The sequence below is a fragment of the Castor canadensis genome, chromosome 2, assembly GCF_047511655.1.
Source record: "Castor canadensis chromosome 2, mCasCan1.hap1v2, whole genome shotgun sequence".
Lineage (NCBI taxonomy): Eukaryota > Metazoa > Chordata > Mammalia > Rodentia > Castoridae > Castor > Castor canadensis.
In genome coordinates, this window is record NC_133387.1 from 202,283,135 (window position 1) to 202,296,664 (window position 13,530).

Sequence of the window (13,530 nt, forward strand, 5' to 3'; positions counted from 1 at the left end):
ATGTGGATTTATATCTGGGTCTTTGGTTGTGCTCCATTGGTGTTTGTGTCTGTTTTTGTGCCAGTACCATGTTGTTTTATTGCTATGGCCCTGTAGTACGGTTTGAAGTTGTATATTGTGATACTTTCAGCATTACTTGTTTTGCTCAGAATTTTTTTTGTTATTTGAGGCCTTTTCTTCTTCCATATGAACTTTAGTATTGATTTTTCTGTCTCTGAGAAGAATGTCATTGGAATTTTGATGGGAATAGCATTGAACATGCAGATTGCTTTTGGTAGTATAGCCATTTTCACAACACTGATTTTGTGGATCCATGAGAATGGAAGATCTTTCCTTCTTCTGATGTCTTCTTTGATTTCTTTCTTTAGTGATTTATAGTTTTCATTGAAGTGGTCTTTCACTTCCTTCATTAAATTTATTCCTAGGTATTCTTGAGGCTATTGTAAATGGGATTGTTTTCCTAATTTCTTTCTCAGTCTATTTATTGTTGTCATATAGAAAACCTGTTGGTTTGTGTATCCTGGTTTTACATCCTGCTACTTTGCTGAAAGTGTGATTTCTAAGAGATTTTTGGTGGAGTTTTTAAGCTATTTTTAGGAATAAGATTATATCATCTGCAAATAGGGATTATTTGACTTCTTCCCTCCATATTTGAATCCCTTTTATTTCTTCATCCTGTCTTATTGCACTGGATAGGAATTTCAAAACCATATTGAATAAGAATGGGGAAGTGGACACCCCTGTCTTGTTCTCACTTTAATAGAAACGGTTTTGGTTTTTCTCCATTTATTTTGATGTTGGTGATAGGTTTGTCCTAGATGGCCTTTATTATGTTGAGGTACGTTCCTTCTGTTCCTAGTTTCTTCAGGACTTTTATCATGAAAGGATGTTGAATTTTGACAAAGGTTTTTTCTGCATCTATTGAGATAATCATGCATTTTGTTTTTGTCCTTGTTTCTGGTAATATGCTGTGTTACATTTATTTATTTACATATGTTGAACAATCTTTGCATACCTGGAATGAAACTGACTTGATTGTGATGTATTTTTTTGATATGTTGTTGAACTCAGTTTGCCAGAATTTTATTGAGAATTTTTGCATCTATGTTCATGAAAGATATTGACCTATACATGTTTTCTCTCATACATGGAAGATAGATCCAAAGATAAACATATACACAAAAACAAGCATGATCACATACACACTCAGATGTAGAATATGATTGTAATAGTGGAACTACTCTATGGAACTCAGGAAAAGAGAATGATAGAGAATCAGTAATATTGTAAAATATAAGATGTGAAGGTAGAGGATATAAGAATGTGTATTGAAAACTGTTGAAAAATGGGGAGTAGAAGGTAAAGAGGTAATGGAGAGTAATGACAGGGGTTGAATGGATCAAAGTACAGTAGACCCACAGTGGGCATCCATTGAGAAACCCCTCTGAACATCAACTTAAATATTAATAACAAAAGACAGGACTGCAGAATTATACAGTTTATGTGGGGTGGATACTCGTGGGAGGGGGGAGGGTGAATGGAGGAGATGAGGGTGAATGTATATGGTTGATGGATTTCATGTACCTATATGAAATAGAGCTATGAAACTTCTTGCAATTGCTTGAAGTGGGGCAGGGAGGGGATGGAGGGGGGGAAAGACAATGAGGACAATATAAATAATGTGAGATATAAGTCTAATTGGAATTGTCACTATGAATCTCCCCCATAACAAATATATCCTAATAAAAAATTTATATAAGAAAGATATTGGCCTATAATTCTCTCTTTTTTTCCTGCATCCTTGTTGGGTTCTGGATTCAGTATAGTCAGCTTCATATAATGAGTTCAGTAGTGTTCCTTCACGACTTTAAAATTCTGGTAGAATTCAGCAGTGAATCCATTGGGCCCTGGGCTTTTCTTTGTTGGGAAACTTTATTACTGCTTCAATCTCATTGCTTATAGATCTATTTGGGTGGTTTATATCCTCTTGGTTTAATTTTGGTTGATCAAATTCAACTATGCAAACATTTTGAACTTTTCAGGCAAGTCTGTGTGCTAGGCACTGGGAAAGAAGGATAAGATGAAAAGGGTATCAGGAATCATCCAATACCCCGTGCCCTAGCACTTCCAAGCAAACAACCCCAGAACTCTCTCTCTCTGAACTGCTAGTACCCTTGTCTTATAGACTATATAATTCTCTGAATGTCTATGCCAGTTTGCACAAGACTATAAAAATTTCTTATAGATAAAATCTATCTTACTTCTAAAGCCTAACACTAGGGTGGATATACAAGAAATGCACAAAAAGCATTACTGACTAATTGCCTATTGACATACCCTTGGGGTAACTTCCACATGGGTCATTTAATGATATGGTAGAATGCACCGGGGACTGTAAACTGAATAAGGACAGGCACCTTGTCTTCTATGTTCAACATTTCCCCAGGGTCTGACACACAATAGGCAGTAAATATTTATTAAGTAAGTGGATGGATGAGCTGGGTAATACAATGGCAATAGCAAGCACAAGTCCTGTTGTGAGGGAACTCAGAGAGGAACTTGGATGAGACTGATACTCTCTTCTCACCTCCCAACTATTGCTTGCAACAATATCATTTACATGTTCTTCTTCATTTCTTCTTAAAGATCTTTAAGAAGAGTCTTTACCCTTTTGTAAAGAAACCTTTGTAAGGAAACATAATCTTGGCAGACACACGTAAACAGAAACTCTTCTAAGTAGCTTCGAAAAGCACTAGTAAAAGTGATTTGGCAATTGGTCTACTCCTAGAAGTCTTCACAGAGCCAAGGCTAAAGACAACCCTTCTTTTGTGGCCTTGTTTTGTTCATGTAGAGTCATTACAAATCCTAAGAGCAAAATCTGTAATTCAGTTATAAACCAAATATTCGTTCTTTATGAATATAAATGGGTAGTTGAGATTAAAAACAAAAAGATTAAAACAACTGGAGTGCACTGAGAGAGAATATAAGCAACGACCACAGTGGGAAGATGGAGCAATTCTGTCTCAGAGCATGAAAGAAAACTCACAAAGAAACTGATAATCGAGTGTGTCCTTCAAGCTGGCAGAATTTTGCAAGTAGAAGAGGTTAGATGGGTTCCGAGTAGAGACAGTAGCAGGTAGGCATGAAGCATACATCATTTCTCAGGTGATCAGGGACAGTGCGGTTAGGACAGTGTTCCCAACAATTGAACACCATAGTTTCACTCACCCTTACAAGAAAAATAGTTGTACCTGTAGCCACTCCTGATTGAGGAAGCAGAGTACAGGAAAACCTACTATATATTTAGTGAAACGTTTGAACAAATATGGGTTTTATTCCTACAACATCTATACATAGTCAAAAGACAGAAGTACATGACGTCACACTTCATATTCACATCTGTGTTCTCTTTCTCTGTGTGCCCCATTGAAACGAAAAAGGAAAATGGTTGTGTGACAAAAATAGGCTGTCTCCTAGAAAATCTTCCTGGTAAGGGTTTCAGAGAAGACTAGGTCTTTAGGTAGGTCTTGAACTCCACGTAGACATGCAATCATGTGCCTGAGAGGGTGGGGGTCAAGTTAAGAAGTTCAAAGGAAAGGCAACCTTGCCCATGAGTAAAATATGATCTACTTAAGTTCTGTACCACCACAGTAAGGCCATCCTCTTTTGCAAGTGTAGGGGTCTCCAAGCTGCCTTCTGGAGGTGGGAGGAAGAGTCTGCATTTTTAAATGAGCCTATGAACAGTCCTTTAATCCAAAGATCTATACAGAGAAGGCATACCCAATGGCCTAACCCTCACTCACAAATATAAACGAGGAATTATCAGCAGATAAAGAAAAATATTTTTAAAAACTGAGCAACTGATCACAGAGGAAACAGAGATAATCCAGGGAACATTAAAGAGCTTTATTTTTTTTATTAGAATACTCAGAGATTAAAGATGTCTCACCAGTTAAGTAAGAATAGGGTGCTATGTAAAAGGATCTAAAACCAGGAAATGGCTCTTGAAAGTTAAAAATTCCAAGAAAAGGCATTCAATAAGTGAACTGAGTAGTACAATGAATTAGAAGATTACTGAATTAGATGCCCCAAAATAAAGTCAAGGATTATTTCCAAAACTGACATCAAATAGGTTAAACAATTACACAAGAGAAAGAACAGGAGATGAGGAGAAAGAGAAGCATGGGGGGTGGGGGAGGTCACATAGTGTTCACTTCCTCATCTCTCAGAGCAGAGTTGATCATTCTCTCCAGCTGGTACAGGTTAATGGGTACCAGTAAAATAAAAAACACGGTGGTCAACAGTTACTGCCCCTATAACAAGAAACTCAGTAACTGCCTCTTGGATGAAAGGGTGTCTTCTATGGACTCCAATTTCCTTAAAAAAAAAAAAAAGTAAAAAACCATGTGGGATATGTTTATTCTAATTTGTTTTGTAAATGTACCCTTGAAAATTTTAACTCTGATGGAATGGAGACACCCTTCACATCTCCCCCAAATCCTTACAACCCACAAGAACTACCTAAGGAAGGTGAAGATGGAACTCTTTTCTGGTAAAATGGAGGTCTTTTCTAAAAAGAAAAAGAAAGACAAGAAGAAGAAGGAAAGGAGAAAACAAGGAGGAAAAAGGAGGAGGAGGAGAAAAAGCCCAGAAAGAACAATTTTATCATGCTATATTTGTATCAGAGACTATTCCAGGTTCTCTAGATAAAGTGGTTTATGAACAACAAAAATCTTTGCCCCCTACAGCTTATTCTTTTCCCACATTACTACTCTGCAATTAATGGATTTGGTGTTACTTTAACTGAGGGATGTGTTTCTCAGGTGAGAAGATCCAATTATCTCCAGAAGAAAAAAAAAATCCACAATGATGAGGCACATTGGCTGTTAAGTAAATTCAGGTGGAGCTCATCATTTCCCCACCTCCCCCTCAACCCCACTCCACCCCAAGAAGAAATCTTGCCAAGGGAGGCTGGGATGGGCCACCAGACAGGAAGATGGAAAGAGAGAGTTTCAGGGAAAGAGCCAGATATGGAAGATGAAAGCAGAAAATGAGAGTCTAACAAGTGAGGAACACTTGTGAGATAGCAAATGAAGACCTCTCCCACTCATCACTCTGCTATTTGAGGTGCCTTCATTGAGTCCTTGAGCAAAAGAGTGTTTGTTTGTCTCTCAAAGTTTTCTGAGACTTGGTCATGGGGAAGACTGGCCTGATCAGAGGACACCTGGTAGCTTCCTAGAAAGAAAGGGCAGCATGGGAGTGGCGGGTCAGTTCCCTGCCCTTTCCCTTAGCTCATCTCCCAGGACCATCTCTTGCTCCTATCCCCCAGACATGGATGAAAAAGGGGTACTTCCTTCTATAGAGGTTATTTATGACTGCTTCTAGCAGTTAGGGACTAGGGAATGATTATAAGAGAAAGTAGATCAGCTTCAAACAAAGTTAGGAGATTCTATTTTCTCTACACATCCTAGGAGAAGTTTATAAAGTTTTGTGAATGTACAGCAGATATTTAGGTCACAATATTTATTCAAGCTACACATTTCATAGGACACTGGAGTACACAAGTTGGACGCATCAGAGTTCGTGCGAAGGAGGTGAGAAATGATGTCAGAGGCATTCAGGTAAGGTTTTGAAATCTCCCTCTGTGCCATGCCAAAACTTCAGAGGGAAGTCAAGAAATGTAGAGGTATGAAATGAACAAAGGAGAAGGTTTTAAGGAGGGGAGTGATGTGATCAGATCTGGCTTTTAGAAAGACACTTCTGGCTGTGCCTGATTAGTGCATCTGAAGAGAAAAGAAGTCACAGACGGGGAGCTCAGGTAGGAAGGCCATTGTAATGATTCAGGCAAAAGATGTTCTCAACTAGAGCAGCAGTGGGAAAAGCTACCTCTTGCACACTATTTCAACTCATTCCTGCCCCACCCTTGACCCTGACACTGGTCACCTGCTACAGACCATACCTAGCTCTGGGCGCTTGAAAACTGGGAGCTCCACTGTAGATCTGACTTGCTAATACAGTTTACTTTCTTCTTGCCTTTGTGCTGTTCTTACCTCCCTTCCTCCCACCTCCCTCCCTTCTCTTCCTCTTCTCCTCCTCCTGCTCTCTCTCCATCTCCTTCTGTTCTATTTTCTCCCTTCATGTCTTTTTAAACTCAAATCACAAAAGCCATTTTCATGGAGGTAAAATTTACCTAGAGGAGAACAAGTAAGTACTTTTTTAGTAAAGATAGGAAGGCGAGAGTAGAGGCAACCCATCATTTTGTAGAGTAATTTGCTAGCATCTTCTAGTTGCATCTACTAGGAACTGACTACCTAGGTTCTTGTGTAATGCAACCATGACTCAATTTCTTCTCCACCCACTGGATGTGGAGGAGGTCCCTGTACAGGTGGAACTTGGAGGCAGCCTGAGCCTTCCTTCATCAGAGACTTTGTCCATGTGCTGTGCTGTATTGAGGTGGTGGGTGGTGAGCTGTATATGTTTTGCATGTCAGTGAGTCATGTCACAGTGAGACTCTATTCCACATTAAAGTCACAGTGACAAAAACAAATGCAAGTATGAAGACATGGCCGTTCAATTCAACAACTATTTCTTGAGCAATGCACATGCTCCTTGACTTACAGAGTGGTTACATTCCAAGGTAAGTTGACAAATTATAAGCTGAGACGCATTTAAAACACCTAATCTACTCAACAGCATTGCTGAGGCACACCGCACACTGTACAATGTTGGTTTTTCTCCATAGTGTTTGGGTAGCTGGCTGGTCAGTGCAGCTCAGTGTCACTGCCCAGTGACCCAAGACAGGAAAATATCAAAATTCAAAATTCAAGGTTCAGTTTCTATTGAATACATGTTGCTTTTGCACCACAAAGGTTAAAAAGTTTAAGTCAAGCCATCTTAAGTCAAAGACCACCTATACTTCCTTACATTGGTGTAAAATCCCAGACATCTGTCAGTATGCAAACAAGCCATTTCTTTACAACTTACTTCCCAGAACTTGGAGTAGGACAAGTAAGAGTAGAGGCAATGCCCACCACATGTAAGTCTCCATCTCCTTAAATAATAAAAACGTTCCACCACTGCTCCAGGTCTATCCCAGATACACATGGGCTCCCTTTCTTTATCTTGGCAGCTTGTAGAAATCTGGTTCCTGTGTCATCATCTATAGAGGACATCTCAAAAGAAATTATTATGTTAAGGGCTATACTTTTTTGACAAAGAAAAAATTCCTGTCTTTGTAACAAGGTCTCATTTTTCATTTCCTTCCAAGTCAGATGCGACCTCTGAGGTCCAGCCTTTCACTAATGCCAGCAGGAGCTCACCTCATGTCCAACTGTCCTGAATCCCTTTTGTCATCTATCTTTGACTATCAATATCTAGATAACCAGAAGGAAATGAGAGCACTTATGCGCTTTAAAAACTCCACATTCTATGTTGCATGTCAATTTCCCAAAGATTCACCTGGGGAGTAGAGGCAGGGGATATTGGACAACTTGCCAGTGGAGCTGGGTGAAAGTGGCCAATGAGGTGCCATTTTTTCACATGCAAACAGTAGCAGAAAGGTTTGTTTATGCCCTGTCATGCCTAGACACCCAAATACCACCAAGCCTGCCTCAGCAGTTGGGTCTGGATTTTGTCATTGTGAGTCCCTCTGGCATTCAGAGAGATGCTAGTTTAGAAGAGCCGACAGAGTTTAATTTCCAAATGCATATGAAATCCTTTAAGCCCCTGGTTGGAGGCATTGCAAAATCATAGTGGTAAAAGCTTTTTATAGTGGTTGCATCACAGGTATCAAGACAGGCACAACTGGCTCCTTCCCCAGAGAAACCCTGGCATCTGTGGCCCAAAGGCTAAGCATGCTGGTGCCTGGCTTGTTGATCTGCATTTCATTAGAGAATCCAGGGGAGAGCAGGCTCAGCTCAGTGGCCTGCTGGGGAGTGGGAGGCAATGGCTGGCTGTTCTTTGTCTAGGGAAGGTGAGCAGCCTGTGGTGTTCTGCTGTGACACAAGCAGTTAATTTCCACTGATGTTTCTATAGCTTCAGCAGCTCTGGGATTAGAGAGGACTGGTTCTTCACAAGACCCTCCGATGTCCCTCTGAGTTACCTTTCAAGCTCAGCTTGTGTTCTGTTGGTTCTTTGTCAGCAGCTGGGTGTTGCTGGGGAGGTAGACACTTGGCTTAGGACTGAGTGGATTTAGCTGCTTTAATTTTTTTGCTGCCTTCACTGGGGGGGTCTCTAGAACAGTTATTTTGAATCTTGAGGTAGTGTTGAATGTTTCTCCCTTACACAAACACCTCTCCCTCTTTCCCGCTGCCCTTCTGTGCAATGTTTAGGAATGATTGTGGAACCATAGTGGCCCACATGGAAGAAGACTCAGCTGAAGCAAAGACAAGTCACTTGGTGATGCCAGAGAGAGGGAGGGAGGGAAAGAGAGAGAGAGAGAGAGAAGTAATACTACTAACAAGCATGTATTGAGAATTTTTATGTGCCAGGCACACTGCGAAGCACTTTACATTCTTTTATTTAATTCTCTCCAAACCCTACAGGGGCAGGTGTTATTACTATTTCCACTGTAAAGAGAAGAAAATTGAAACCTAACTTGCTCGAGACATGATTCTGACCCAAAATCTATGATATAATGCTGGTCAGTGAATCATTCCTGTCTCTTTTCCTCAGAATTCTGCTTCAGACAAAGATAACTTGTTATTGTTTCTCACAGCAGCAAGTCCTAAGATGATGACTCTACCTACTAGAACATTGTATATCAGACACTGTGCCTGGAACTTGTGTATATTGTCTCATACAATCTTACATGTTCACAAATAATGATACATGTCGTGTGACTCTAATCCAGAAATTCAGAGTCCAAGACAGTCTGGCATCTGAAACTTTGGGAGTACTGACCTAATACAGCAGGTGGAAAATTCCACAGCTGACCAAGTGGGACAAGTCACAATCAAAACACAGCACTAAAAAATGCTATAAAGTTACCTTGGGGCTAAGGGTAAGAAAGATACATAGGATACAAGTAGGTTTCATGTTCTGACTTGGGTCTCATTCCCAAGACAGCCTACCATATGCATGCAAAAATTTGAAAACATCTGCAACACTTCTGGTCCCATAGCAAATTGGAATTTCAGTGCAAGCTTCTGATTTCCAAAAGCTTCTCAAAGCCTGTTCCATTTTTGTCTTGTTTTCTGAGGGGGAAAAAAAAATCCCAAGAAGATAATACCTGTTTGATTTCTGTATTTATCAGTGTGAGCATCCCAGTTCATTGTTAAATGTGTATACAGATTCATGTGTTCGGTACCAGTAAGTCTGGAGAGAGAAATGCTACAAAAACGAGTACTTTTGGGGGTTCTGCCATGTATCTGGCACTGTGTTGGGCTCTAGGGTGTGCCATTTTTTAAGGAATGCAGCCTCACAGGGAGACTTAGATACACACTCAACCAAGTGCAGCAAACCTGGTGGGAGGCTGTTGTATGCACTCCCAGAGTGAAGGCATTCAGTGCAACTGAGCTTCTGCGAGGGGTCCCTGCCATCAAGTCAATGTTTTCAGAGGTTCTAATTTACACAGCTCAAATTTGAAAGGGTGACAATGTTGCTAGAAGGTCATGAAACAAAGACACAAAACAACTGTAGCAAAAATAAATAAAGAAGTTGGAACTTCCTCTTCACAAAGTTTCCCAGGCTCTGACCTCCTCTGAAGAATGGTGTTACTCAGCCAGGCCCTCTGTGTCACCAGTGCTCAGCCCCGCCAGCCCCACAGGACAACGAGTCCAGAGTCCGGTACATTCTTCTCTCCGGCCCCAGGTGTCTCCACCAGGCTGAGGACATGATCCAAAAACAGCCAGCCACTGAAGAGTCTCCCCACAAAACTTTGTGCCATTCGGTGTGGAAGTGACACCTTTGCTCATCACCACATTTGAGAGGTGAGTGGCTGTCCTGGGCTGGGCTGCTAAAAATAAGCAAATACAGGAAACCCAAAAGGGAAGAAAGTTAAGCAGGCAACTATGAAGTTCAGACAGAATCCCTTCATCATAAAAGCCCGAATAACTTCGAAGTGGATGGAAGGTTCATTACCTCCAAATAATGAAACTTTTTTTAAAAACCCCAAAACTGTAGCCAATTTTGTTCCAAATGGGGAAAATCTGAAAGCATTCTCCCTAAAACCAGGAAGAAGACAGGATGTCTACTCTCTCCACTGTTATTCAGCATTGTGTTGAATTCTTGGCCAGAACAATAAGGCAAGAGAAAGAAAGAAAAGAGATTCAAATAGGCAAGGAAGAAGTCAAATTGTGCCTAATTGTAGATGATATGACACCATATTTAAAAAACCCCAAAGACTCCACCCTAAAGCATGTAGAGCTGATACACAATTGGAGCAAAGTAGCAGGTTACAAAATCAATTTTCCAAAAAAAAGAAAAAGTAGCTTTCCTATAGGCCAACAATGAACTTTCTGAGAAAGAAATCCCATTCACAATAGCCTCAAAAAAAAAAGGAAAAGAAAAGAAATACTTGGGAATAGACCTAACCAAGGAGATGAAATACCTCTGCAATAAAAACTATAAAACACTAAAGAAAGGAGGACAGTGGATAGAAAGACTTCCCACATTCATGGATCGGCAGAGTTAATATTGTAGAAATGGCTATACTACCAAAAACAATTTACAGATTCAATGCACTGCAATACCCATCAGAATCCCAGTGGCATTCTTCACAGAAACAGAAAAACAATCCAAAACTTCCTATGAAATCACGAAGGACTTCAAATAATCAAAGCAAAAGGAGAAACCATCATGCCTGACTTCAAGTTATCCTCCAGAGCCATAGTAACAGAAACTGTGGCCCTGGCACAAAAAACAGACACGCAGACCAGTGAACAAATAGAAGACTTAGAGAAAGGTGCACACAACTGCAGCCATCTGATTTTCACCAAAGGTTGGAAAGAAACTTCTTCAACAAATGATGTTGGGAAAACTGGGTACCCACATACCGAAGACTGAAACACCTGTCTCTCCCCCTGTACAGAGATCAACCCAAAATGTATCCAAAACCTTAATGAAAGACCTGAAATTTGAAAACACTAGAGGAAAATTAGAGAAATCACTGCAAGATGTGCTTACAGGCAACCGCTTCTTGAACAGGACTGCAACAGCTCAGGAGATCAGAGCAAGGTGACAAATGGGGTTGCATCAAGTTAAACAGCTCTGCATAGCAAAGGGAACAATTATCAGGGTCATAGGACAGCCTTCAGAATGGAAGACAATCTTTGGAAGCTATTCATCTGACAAGGGATTTATGTCCATAACACATAAAAGAGCTCAGAAAATCAAACAGTGAAAGAATAAATAACTCAATTAATAAATCAGCAAATTAATCAAATGGATATTTCTCAAAAGATGTACAAATGGCTAATAAATACATGAGGAAATGTTCAATATCCTTACACATAAAGGAAATACAAATTAAAATAACATTGAGATTCCCTAGCCCAGTCAGAATGGCAATCAAGAAAATAAACAATAACAAGTGCTGGGGAGGGTGAGGGGAGGGGAAGCAATCCTCACACCCTGTGGGTGGGAGTGTAAATTTGTGTAGTTGCTGTGGAAATCGGTGTGGAAGTTCCTCAAAAAAACTAAACACAGAACTACGTTACAGTCCCGCTATACCTCTCCTGGGCACATACTCAAAGGAATGCATGACAGCAGACAGCAGAGATACCTGCACATGTTCACAGCAGCCAGGTCATGCAATCAGCGCAGGTTCCCATTAACCAATGAATGGATAAAGAAAATATGGTATATGTACAAAACAGAGAATTACCATGCCATAAAGAAGAATAGAATTATATCATTTGCAGAACATGGATAGAACTGGAGATCATCATGTTTAGCAAAGGCAGACTCAGAAGGACAAATACTGTAAGTTTCTCCCATTTGAGGAATCTTATCTTGATCCTTAAATACAAATAAACAGAACAAAAACATCATGAGCCTAAATGGGGGACTATTTAGGGAGTAGGGACAGGGGAGGGTAAAAGCGAGGAATGGAGTTGGCGGTGAGTAAAATCAAAGTACATTATACACATTGTGGAAAGGTTATAATGAAACTCAGTATTTTTTTTTTTTACAATAAAAAAAGAACCTCAGATAAGAGCCCTCACAACCCTGGGAAATAGAAGGAAGCCCTTGAAACTTTCTAATTTCCTACAAGCTTCAGTGGGGCCCAAGTGTACTTTCTTTCGTGAATTTCCCTATTTTATTCTACTACTTTTAGATGTGCTAACTCCATGGGTTTCTATTTCTTTCTGCCAAAAGACCCTTGACTTTCAACTCTCTCGTGATTATCTTAAATTCATGTTTTTAGCCACTACGTCACCTTGTGAAGCAGACCCAGCCAGAGCTACTCACAACTTTGCAAATATACTTGGCTCTGTTGCTGCTCTCTCTTAGCTGCAGGTTCTCTCTGCTCCCAAGACCCATCTCCTACGTGTCTGGGTGGCTGCCTGCCAGCCAACCTTGGAGCCCAGGGGACTCCCTCTCGATGGCTGCTTTGCATTCTCCTGGCTACAGTGACCTCTCCCTCTCCCATGTTCATTCCCAGGTCTCTTGGCTCTGATGCTTTCTTCTATACAGTAGAGCAACTGTACAAATTTATCTGTTGTTCTGCATTATGCTCCCGGGGAAGACTTTTATCTTCTCTCTAAATTTCATCTATGCTGGGCATTAGTAGGCACTAAAATGCTGCTTATAGAATTAGTGAATAAATGCAAATTACCAAAGTATAATTAACCGGAAAGTATCACTAGTCCAACTTTGGAGGAAAAAAGACAAATAGAGACATAAGATCATATCAAATACATACTCAAAACACAAACTAAAGTCCAGAGATCAGTGCAAAGTCAATCAAATCTTGAATTTAATCTCTATGGTTTCTTTCACTATAAAAAAAAAATCCACGCATGTGATTCTATACAACATACATCTACAGTGTGCCAAGGGAGACTTCAGGTTAGGAATGAAGTCTTAAGAGATTGTACATTTTCAGTGGTAAAAAGAAAATGCTGTTATCAATTTATCACAGAAGGTATTGCCATATAAAGTCGTATGTAGATATCATGTCTATTTGCTTATTATCACTCCCATACTGAAATGTAAAAGAGTGACCTTCATTTCACTCACAGGTGTGTCCTGTGTGCCTGGCATAGAACTGACGTGTGATCAGTAATTACTGAAGGAATGACCTTAATGAACAGAACACATGAAGGCACTTGAGACACAGCCTCTGTCCACAGTAAACGTCCAGGGTCTTGAGTATCATGGGTAAGTTGGTGTCCTGCCCAGGTCCTTTCCCAGAGCCTCCATCCCAAAGCTGCTCTTCCTGTTGGCTGCCCACAGCTCAGAGCTGCCCCTCCTCCAGAGCACTGACCCAGTGGATGGAAACAGCTCTCCTGCAAAAGGCTGGGACATACCTCTGGAGAGGAGCCAGTAGCCAGTGACTGAGGTAAGGGTCCAAACAGAGCCTGTTTG